The sequence below is a fragment of the Micromys minutus genome (genome assembly GCF_963924665.1).
Source record: "Micromys minutus genome assembly, chromosome: 4".
NCBI lineage: Eukaryota > Metazoa > Chordata > Mammalia > Rodentia > Muridae > Micromys > Micromys minutus.
In genome coordinates this window covers 18,948,870-18,960,105 of record NC_137973.1, presented here as the reverse complement: position 1 = coordinate 18,960,105, position 11,236 = coordinate 18,948,870, and positions in this window count along the sequence as shown.

Here is an 11,236-nt window from a genome sequence, read left to right as displayed (position 1 = left end):
AGTAAAAATGCTTTCGCACTCTAGACTCAGACCTGCCTTCTGTGCTATCTCTGAATCATTTTGCTGTTTTTATGAACAGATTCAGCACTCTCCTTAGTGCTTGGAGACTGAATTGCTATTTTTCCCACTCAGTACATGACGTAGTATACTGTGTTATCATTCAGATGAGTGTTCATGTGATCTCATTAATAAAATGTGCCTTTGATCCCTGCTCCTATTCAACAGTATTCTCAATTTTTCTTTCTTATTCATTCCCATGTCACTGATGTGAGAACACATCCTATTTTTACCTCTCTTTTCATTTAAAATAGAAGCTTTGCAAGGGCTAGGAGCATTCTTTGTTACTCTTCATTACTATAACATCAAGATTTTGAGCAGGGTCTGATATGGATTATGAAGATGACAAAATGTATTAAGGTAATGAACAAAAATGAGCTAAGACTCCTGTAAACTTGCTCAAGATGAACATGTTAAACTATCTTTACAGGCAACCAAAGCTAACTGTCAAAGTTCTCAGTGTCCAAATGCTCTCCAAAAAAAAAAAAAAAAAAAAAAAAAAAAAAAGAGTCAAAAATCTATCTCTTGGTAACTTTTTCTGTTTATTCCATCTGGTGGATTGAATATGCTTGGCCCAGGGAGTAGCAATATTAGGAGGTATAGCTTTTTGGTGGTAGGTATAGCCTTGTTGGAGAAAGTGTGTCACTATGACAACCTTCCCCCTAACCTTGTGGGAGTCTGTCTTCTCCAAGAGGCCATTAGATGAAGATGTAGAACTCTCAACTGATCCTGCCCCATGCTTGCCTGGATGCTGTCATTCTCCTGCCTTGATGACAATGGACTGAACCTCTAAACCTGTAAGCCAGCACCAATTTAATGTTGTCCTTACAAGAGTTGCCACAGTCATGGTGTCTGTTCACAGCAGTAAAAGCCTGAAGAAGACATTCCATTTCACACAGATAGCCTTTCACACTGATTTACACTATGTTCTGAACTCTGTGAAAAATGTCTTATTACCTTTAATCAATAAATGCTATATACAAGTCTTGATGTCCTCAACATAAGAAGAGTTCAGTGAAACTTACCCATGGACGAAATTTTTAAAATGTAGATATTTCCATTATGTTGTGGTTCTTCTAAATTTGAAGACAACTTTTACAAAAGTCATGCATATTTTTTTCAAATACCTTGTTTTAAAATAAAACCTCTATGGCTCATTAAGATGTATTTCTCTAGAGTTCCTTTTTTTGTTTGTTTGATTGTCCTGGATATATTTCGTTTACATTTCAAATGTTATACACTTTCACAGTTTCACTTCCATAAACCCCCTATCCTATACCCCCTCCTACTGCTTCTATGAGGGTGCTTCCCCACCAATCCACCCCTTCCTCCCTCCCCAACATGACATTCTCCGTACTGGGCCTTGGCAAGACCAAAGACTTCTCCCATTTATGCCCAACAAGGCATCCTCTTCTACATATGAAGTTGGTGCCATGAATCTGTCCATTTGTACTCTTTGGATAGGGGCTTAGTTCCTGGGAACCCTGGTTGATTGGTATTGTTATAATGGGATTGAAAACTCCTTCAGCTCCTTCAATATGTTCTCCAACTCCTCCATTGTGGACCCTGTTCTCAGTCCAATGGTTGGCTGTGAGCATCCACCTCTGTATTTGTCATAATCTGACAGAGTCTCTCAGGGAACAGCTATATCAGGCTCCAGTCAGCATGTACTTCTTGGCATATGCAATATTGTCTAGGTTTGGTGGCCATATATGGGCTAAATGTTTGGGTGGGGCAGTCTCTGGATGACTTTTGCTTCAGTCTCTGCTTCATATTTTGTCTCCGCATTTCCTCCTGTGAATATTTTTGTTCCCCTTTCCAAGAAGAACTAAAGTATCTTCACTTGGGTCTTTCTTCTTGACTTTCATGTGGTCTGTGAATTGTATCTTGGGTAATCAGAGCCTTTGGGTTAATATTAACTTATCAGTGAGTACATATCATGAGTGTTTTTTTTTGTTTTGTTTTGTTTTGTTTTGTGTGTGTGTGTGTGTGTGTGTGTGTGTGTGTGTGTGTGTGTGTGTGTGTGCGCGCCTCTGGTTGGTTTACCCAGTAAGGCTGATATTTCCTAGTTCCATTTATTTGCCTAGAAATTTCATGAAGGCATTGTTTTTATTTATTTATTTATTTTTTTATTTTTTTTTAAGTTTTTTTTTTTTATTTTTTTAACAACTTTATTTTACAAAACAAAGATAAATGTACAGATTTTAAGCATTGTTTGCATAAAATTATACAATACATTTTTGTCAGTACCTTTTTTTCAGATTTTAAAATAATTTTTACATAAAACTGTATGAATATATTTTTTAGTCAGTACTTGATTTTTTTAAAGGTTTGATAGTATGCATTGCAAACTTAATAGTTGCAATGAGCATAAAGTACATCTAAAACAAAATGTAACATGGAAATAGTCAAAGTTTTTTTGTTGTATAGAGATATTTTTTGTTTTGTTTTGTTTTGTTTTCTTTATTTCTTGGACTTCATACAGTCTGTGAGTTGTTTCTGGGGCAGTGCGAGCCTCTGGGGTTAGCATCCCATTATCAGTGACTGCATATTATGTCTGTTCTTTTGTGACAGGGTTATCTCACTCAGAATGATATTCTCTAGATGCAGCCATTTTCTTAAGAATTTGGTCAAGTCATTGTTTCTGGTGGCTGAGTAGTATTCCATTGTGTAAATGTACCACAATTTTTGTATCCATTCATCTTCTGAAGGACATCTGGGTTCTTTCCAGCTTCTGGCTATTATAAATAGAGCTGCTATGAACATTGTGGTGCATATATCTTTGTTGTGTACTAGGGTGTCTCTGGGGTATATGCCCAGAAGTGGAATAGCTGGGTCTTCAGGTAGTATTATGTCCAATTTTCTGAGGTATCGCCAGACTGATTTCCAGAGTGGTTGTATTAGTTTACAACCCCACCAACAGTTGAGAAGGGTTCCTCTTTCTCCGCAACCTCGCCAGCATCTGTTGTCCTCTGAGTTTTGGATCTTGGCCAATCTGACTGGTGTTAGGTGGAATCTCAGGGTTGTTTTGATTTGCATTTCCCTGATGGCTAAAGATTTGGAGCACTTCCTCATATATTTCTCAGCCATTCGATATTTCTCAACTGAGAACGTTTTGTTTAGCTCTGTACCCCATTTTTTAATAGGGTTATTTGATTCTCTGGTGTTTAGCTTTTTGAGTTCATTGTATACCTTAGATATTAGGCCTCTATCTGATATGGAGTTGGTAAAAATCTTTTCCCATTCTGTTGGCTGCCGTTTTGTTTTCTTGACAATGTTCTTAGCATTACAGAAACTTTGCAGTCTCATTAAGTCCCATTTGTTAATCTTTGACCTTAGAGCTTGAGCCATTGGTGTTTTGTTTAGAAAATTTTCTCCTGTGCCTATATGTTCTAAAGTTTTCCCTACTTTCTCATCTAATAGTTTCAGTGTATCTGGTTTAATGTGGAGATCTTTGATCCACTTACACTTGAGCTTTGTACAAGGAGATAAGAAAGGGTCTATTTTCATTCTTTTGCATGTTGAGTGCCAGTTGGACCAGCACCGTTTGTTGAATAGGCTGTCCTTTTTCCATTGAATGTTTACGGCTCCTTTGTCAAAAGTCAGGTGACCATATATGTGTGGGCTCATTTCTGGATCTTCTATTCTATTCCATTGATCCACATGCCTATTTCAGTACCAGTACCATGCAGTTTTCAGCACAATTGCCTTGTAATATAGCTTGAGGATAGGGATAGTGATTCCCGCAGATGTTTTCTTGTTGTTGAGGATGGATTTAGCTATTCTAGGTCTTTTGTTGTTCCATAAGAAATTGCACATTGATCTTTCCAATTCCATGCAGAACTGTGTTAGAATTTTGATGGGGATTGCGTTGAATCTGTAGATTGCTTTTGGTAGGATTGCCATTTTTAAAATATTGATCTTTCCAATCCATGAGCATGGGAGATCTTTCCATTTTCTGAGATCCTCCTCAATTTCCTTCTTTAGAAGTTTGAAGTTTTTGTCGTACAGGTCCTTCACTTGCTTAGTTAGAGTCACACCAAGGTATTTCTTAGGTTTTGTGACGATTGTGAAGGGTACCTTTCCCCTAATTTCTTTCTTCACATGTTTGTCCTTTGAGTATAGAAAGGCTACTGATTTGTTTGAGTTGATTTTGTATCCAGCCACTTTGCTGAACTTGTTTATCAGCTGTAGGAGTTCTCTGGTGGAATTTTTGGGTCACTCAAGTACACTATCATGTCATCGGCAAAGAGTGATGTTTTTATCTTTTCCTTTCCGATTTGTATCCTCTTGATCTCCTTTTGCTGTCTAATTGCTCCAGCCAGGACTTCCAGTACTATGTTGAATAGGTAGGGGGAGAGTGGGCAGCCTTGTAGAGTCCCTGATTTTAGTGGGATTGCTTCAAGTTTCTCACCATTAACTTTGATGTTGGCTGTTTGTTTGCTGTATATTGCTTTTATTATGTTTAAGTATGGACCTTGGATTCCTGTTCTTTCCAGGACTTTTAACATGAAGGGGTGTTGAATTTTGTCAAATGCTTTCTCAGCATCTAGTGAGGTGACCATGTGGTTTTGTCCTTTCAGTTTGTTTATATGGTGGATTACATTGATGGATTTCCATATATTAAACCATCCCTGCATCCCAGGAATAAAGCCTACTTGGTCATGATAAATGATCGTTTTGATGTGGTCTTGAATTCGGTTTGCAAGGATTTTGTTGAATGTTTTTGCATCAATGTTCATAAGTGAGATTGGTCTGAAGTTCTCTTTCCTTGTAGAGACTTTGTGTGGTTTAGGTACTAGGGTTATTGTAGCCTCAAAAAATGAGTTAGGTAGTATTCCATCTGATTCTATCTTCTGGAATAGTTTGGAGAGTATTGGTGTTATGCCCGCAATAAATGTCTGATAAAATTCTGCACTGAACCCATCTAGACCTGGGCTTTTTTTGGTTGGGAGGCTTTTGATGACTTCTTCTATTTCTTTAGGTGTTATAGGGTTATTTAGATGGTTTACTTGGTCCTGGTTTAACTTTGGGACCTTGTATCTGTCTAGGAGTTCGTCCATTTCCTCCAGATTTTCCAATTTTTTTGAGTATAAGTTTTTGTAGTAGGATCTGATAATTTCTTGAATTTCCTCAGTTTCAGTTGTTATGTCTCCACTTTCCTTTCTGATTTTGTTAATTTGTATAGTCTCTCTTTGCCCTCTAGTTAGTCTTGCTAGGGGTTTATCAATCTTGTTGATTTTCTCAAAGAACCAACTCTTGGTTTTGTTGATTTTTTCAATAGTTCTTTTTGTTTCTATTTGGTCTATTTCTGCCCTAATTTTGATTATTTCTTGCCGTCTACTCTTTTTGGGTATATCTGCTTCCTTTTGTTCTAGGGCTTTTAGCTGTGCTGTCAGGTTGCTGATGTAAGCTCTCTCCAGTTTCTTTTTGGAAGCACTTAGGGCTATGAGTTTTCCTCTCAGTACTGCTTTTATTGCATCCCATAGGTTTGGGTATATTGTGTTTTCGTTTTTGTTGAATTCTAGAAAGTCCTTAATTTCTTTATTTATTTCTTCTTTGACCCTGCTATCGTTTAACGGAGAGTTGTTTAGTTTCCATGTGTACGTAGGCTTTTTGTCGTCTTTGTTGTTGTTAAAGACCAGCCGTAGACCATGATGATCTGAGAGGATGCATGGGAGTATTTCAATCTTCTTATATCGATTGAGGCTCGTTCTGTGTCCAATTATGTGGTCAATTTTCGAGAAGGTGCCAATGGGGTGCTGAGAAGTAGGTGTATTCTTTTACTTTAGGACTATATGTCCTGTATATTTCTATTAATTCTAGTTGGTTCAAGGTCTCTGCTTGTTTTGCAGTGTCCTTGTTCAGTTTCTGTTTCCATGATCTGTCCATTGGTGAGAGTGGGGTATTAAAGTCTCCCACTATTATTGTGTGGGGTGAAATGTATTTTTTGAGCTTTAGTAGGGTTTCTTTTATGAATGTGGGTGCTTTTTTATTTGGAGCATATATGTTAAGAAATGAGAGTTCCTCCTGATAGATTTCCCCGTTAATGAGTAAAAAGTGTCCTTCCTTATCTTTTTTGATAACTTTTGGTTGGAAATTTACTTTATTCGATATTAAAATAGCCACTCCAGCTTGCTTCTTGGGGCTGTTTGCTTGGAAGTTTTTTTCCCACCCTTTTACTCTGAGATAGTGTCTGTCTTTGTCTCTAAGATGAGTTTCCTGTATACAGCAAAAGGCTGGATTTTGTTTATGTATCTAGTCTGATAGTCTATGTCTCTTTATTGGAGAGTTGAGTCCATTTATGTTAATAGATATCAAGGAATAGTTGTTTCTGTTTCCTGCCATTATTGCTTTTTTGGGTTGAGTTGTGCCTGTGTCTCTTTCTTCTTTTAGTTTTCTTGTTTAGGAGTTTTCTTGTTTTTACGAGGCTGTATTTTCCCTCATTGTATTGGGTTTTCCACCTATAATTTGTTGTAGTGCTGGGTTTGTGGTCAGATATTGTGGAAATTTTGATTTGTCTTGAAATATCTTCATCTCTCCATCTATGGTGATTGATTGTTTTCCTGGGTATAGCAGCTTGGGCTGGCACTTGTACTCTCTTAGGGTGTGCATGATGTCTGTCCAGGCTCTTCTAGCTTTCATAGTCTCTGTTGAGAAATCAGGTGTGATTCTGATTGGCCTGCATTTATATGTTACCTGACCTTTTTCCCTTACTGCTTTTAGTATTCTTTCTTTGCTTTGGGCACTTGGTGTTTTGACTATTATGTCTCAGGAGGTATTTCTTTTCTGGTCCAACCAATTTGGAGTTCTGAAGGCTTCTTTTATGCTCGTGGTCATCTCATTCTTGAGGGTAGGGAAGTTTTCTTCTACGATTTTGTTGAAGATATTTACTGTGCCTCTTAGTTGATACTCTTCTCCCTCTTCTATTCCTATTATCCTTAGGTTCGGTATTCTCATTGTGTCCTGGATTTCCTGGACATTTTGCGTTAAGAGCTTTTTGTTTTTTGCATCTTTTCTGGATGTTTTGTCTATGTTTGCAATGTTGTCTTCTGCCCCCGAGATTCTCTCTTTGATCTCTTGTAGTCTATTGGAAATGCTTGCTTCTGTGACTCCTGATTTTTTTTTTTTTGGTGTTCTGACTCTAGGGTTATCTCTTTTAGTGTTTTCTTTATTGTGTCAATTTCCGTTTTAATTTCCCTCTTCCATTCCTTTATTTCTTTGGTTCTGTTTTCCTCTAGTTCTTTGAGTTTTTTGAGTGTTTTTCTTGTCTCCTCTTTAAAAGCTTCTGAATCTTTTTGCTTTTCCTCCTGTTCTTGTTTAAGTATCTCTATCAGCATCTTGAGGTATGATTTCAGGTCTGTGTCTTCTTTTTCTGGAGTGTTTGGAATTCCGATGTTTGCTGTCATGGGAGAGCTGGGTTCTGGTGTTGCCAGGTTGTCTTGGTTTCCTTGGGATATACTCTTTCGCTTTCCTCTTGCCATTTTGTTGTCAGTAATATGTTCTCGCCTTTCCCCTGTATCTCGTCTGTGTCCCTGGATCTCCACTGGTCCAGGTGGCAGATGGGCCCAGCCCTGTTCTATGCCTCAGGGTGGCCGGGTGGAAACAGAAGTTCCAAAGTTCTGTTCCTGCTCCCTGGATCAGGCAGGTCGGAGGGTGTGCCCACTCCGCAGAAATCTCTCTGCTCCCTGGCCGCTTAGATCTCCCACTCACCAGTTTCTCAACTCCTAGGGGATGGTGGTTTGCGTGGCAGATGGGCCGGGCTCTGTTCTGCACTCTGAAGTCGCCTCTGGGTGGAAACAGAAGTTCCAAAGTTCTGTTCCTGGTCCCTGGATCAGGCAGGTCGGAGGGCGCGGCATTGTTTTTAATAGCCAAGTAGTACTCCATTGTGTAAATGTGTCACATTTTTGTATCCATTTCTCTGTTGAAGGACATCTGAGTTTTTTCCAGCATCTGGTTATTATAAATAAGGCTGCTAATAACATAATGGAACATGTATTCTTGTTATATGTTGGAACATCTTTTGGGTATATGCCTAGGGGTGGTATAGCTGGGTCCTCAGGTAGTACTATGTCCAATTTTCTAAGAAACCTCCAGACTGATTTCCAGAGTGGTTGTACCAGCATTGAATCCCACCAACAATGTAAGAGTGTTCCTCTTTCTCCACATTCTTGCCAGCATCTGCTGTCACCTGAGTGTTTGGTCTTAGCCATTCTGACTGGTGTGAGGTGAAATCTGATGGATACTTTGATTCACATTTCCCTAATGACTAAGGATAATAAACATTTCTTTAGGTGCTTCTCAGTGATTCGTTATTCCTCAGTTGAGAATTCTTTGTTTAGCTCTGTACCCCATTTTAAAAAATAGGGTTATTTGATTCTCTGGAATCTAACTTCTTGAGTTCTCTGTATATATTGGATATTAGCCCTCTATCGGATGTAGGGTTGGTAAAGATCCTTTCTCATTGTGGCCATTGTTCTTTTGTCTTCATGACAGTTTCATTTGCCTTACAGAAGCTTTGCAATTTCTTGAGGTCCAATTTGTTGATTCTTGATCTGAGAGCATAGGCCATTGGTGTTCTGTTCAGGAAAATTTCCCCAGTGCCTGTATGTTTGAGGCTCTTCCCCACTTTCTGTTCTATTAGTTTGAGTGTATCTGATTTTATGTTGAGGTTCTTGATCCACTTGGACATGAGCTTTGTACAAGGTGATGGATAAGAATGGATTAATTTGCATTCTTCTACATGCTGACTTCCAGTTGGACAAGCACTGTTTGTTGAAAATGCTGTCCTTTTTTCATTGGATGGGTTTAGCTCCTTTGTCAAAGATCAAGTGACTCTAGGTGTGTGAAATCATTTCTGTGTATTCAATTCTGTTCCATTGACCTTTCTTCCTGTCTCTGTACCAATACCACACAGGTTTTTTTTTTTTTTTTTTTTTTTTTTTTAGCACTATTGCTCTTATAACACAGCTTGAGGTCAGGGATGGTGATTTCCGAAAGAAGTTCTATTATTTTTGAGGATAGTTTTTACTCTGCCAAGTTTTTTTGTTATTCCAAATGAATTTGTAAATTGCTCTTTCTAACTCTATGAAGAATTATGTTGGAATTTTGATGGGGATTGCATTGAATCTGTAGATTGCTTTTGGTAAGATGGCTATTTCTACTACATTAATCCTGACAATCCATGAGCATGAGAGATCTTTCCATCTTCTGAGATCTTCTACAATTTCTTTCTTCAGAGACTTGAAGTTCTTGTCATACAGATCTTTCACTTGCTTTGTTAAAGTCACACCAAGGTATTTTATATTATTTTGACTATTGTGAAGGGTATCATTCCTCTGATTTCTTTCTCTGAATGTTTGTTCTTTGAGTAGAGAATTTCTTTGAGTTAATTTTATATCCAGTCACTTTGTCGAAGTTGATTATCAGCCGTAGGCATTTTCTGTTGAAAATTTTTTGGGTCGCATAAGTATACGATCATATCATCTGCAAATAGTGATATTTTGACTTCTTCCATTCCAATTGGTATCCATTTGATTTCCTTTTGTTGTCTAATTGTAAACGAGATATTTATAGAGAATCTTGAGATTGTTTACAATGCTGCAGCCATAGCTTAACACACTGTAGAGGACAGACAAGATAAGACAGAAATTACTCAATGATGATCTCTTACAATATTATACAGTTCCAATCAGTTTTATGTATTGTTTCTTGGCAAATGTCATCAGTAACACAATCAGACTCACTTATTCCTCTTCACAAACCAACCCTGAGCATAGCTAGGCTAAATGCTAAAAAATAATCTATTCTATACTTCTTTATTAAATTTCAATTCCTGATTATAGGCTTTGATTGCTATTTCAGGTTTGTTTTAATATTCATTGTAATGATTTCTTTGACTTTCCTGTCATCAGAATATTTTTAATTGTGGAAGGACTGAGTCCTGCCAAACAAAATACAAATAGCCCTTTCATTGCATTGCAAAATACCATCACTTTTTACTCTGCACGGCCATATGAGTTTAAGCCAGGATTGTGAACATGATCACCTTTCTCTCTTTCATGTTTTGAAGAGGTAATGTGACTATTTTCTGACTAATAAGGTATGCATACAGCCTTGTACATATGTTCTTTCTTTTTGATAATCAACAGGATGAGAAAGAAAAACAAAATAGTCTTTGGGATAGTGCTTTTTGGCATAGTTCTAGAATGTAAGAATGTTGGTTAAAGACCTTTGGTTTCTTGCAGCCCTAAGGGATCCATTTGCCTGGCTGAAAGTGACTGAGGAATAAAGCACAGTTGAGCTGGAAGACAGGTGTCAGCTCGGAAGCTTAGTCACACTAAGAATATGTTCTACAATCCCCACATTCCTTCAAATTCCTTTATTCCATTTTATGGGAGAAATACAAAACCAAGCCAAGGTTTCTTTCTAAATTGAGTACAACTTGATCAAATTAATCAACTATGAGCAGTACAATTGCTGAAGAGTTTTAGATGTACCAAACCTGTAATTATGCTACGAATATCTCTTTTCCACCAAAACACACATAAAGAGACTGAAGTTCAGTAAATGTCTTAATGAATCCTATCATGTCTTCAAAATTTCAATTGAACCTACTTTTTGCTCAAAACAGGAGTACAATATTTTTTAATGGTTCATTTAGAATTTAAACACTACACCAGAAGATTATTCTTAGGGTTACTGCTGTACTTAAAAAAAAAAAAAAAATTTCTTTGAAAATTCACTTTAATAGATTTTCAAGGTATTGAAAGAAATTCTTTGAAATACATTTAGTTAGTCACCTGTGACACATCTGTAAGTGCTGAGTATTTTCTCATTTGTTGTTTCTGAGAGACTTTTTAGTCTTTGAAGTTTCTCAGATATTGACTGAAGTCATTTTATTACCTCAAAAATGGTTTCCTGCTCCAGATTGTAATTAAGGAGACTGTGCTGCAGTCAGTTGAATATACATCAAGTATGAGATCCTCCACTACTTAATAGAATTTAAATCACCATTAAAGCTACTGCCTTGCAAAGCTAAATTCTACCCTGAAGAAAACTGGAACTGAGTAGAGCTGTATTAAAACCATTATTACTTAACATTAGCATGCCTGCCTCAAATGTTGGAATAATCTTTGTTACTAAATTTTCCAGGAATATTCTGTGGTAGAAAAAGACA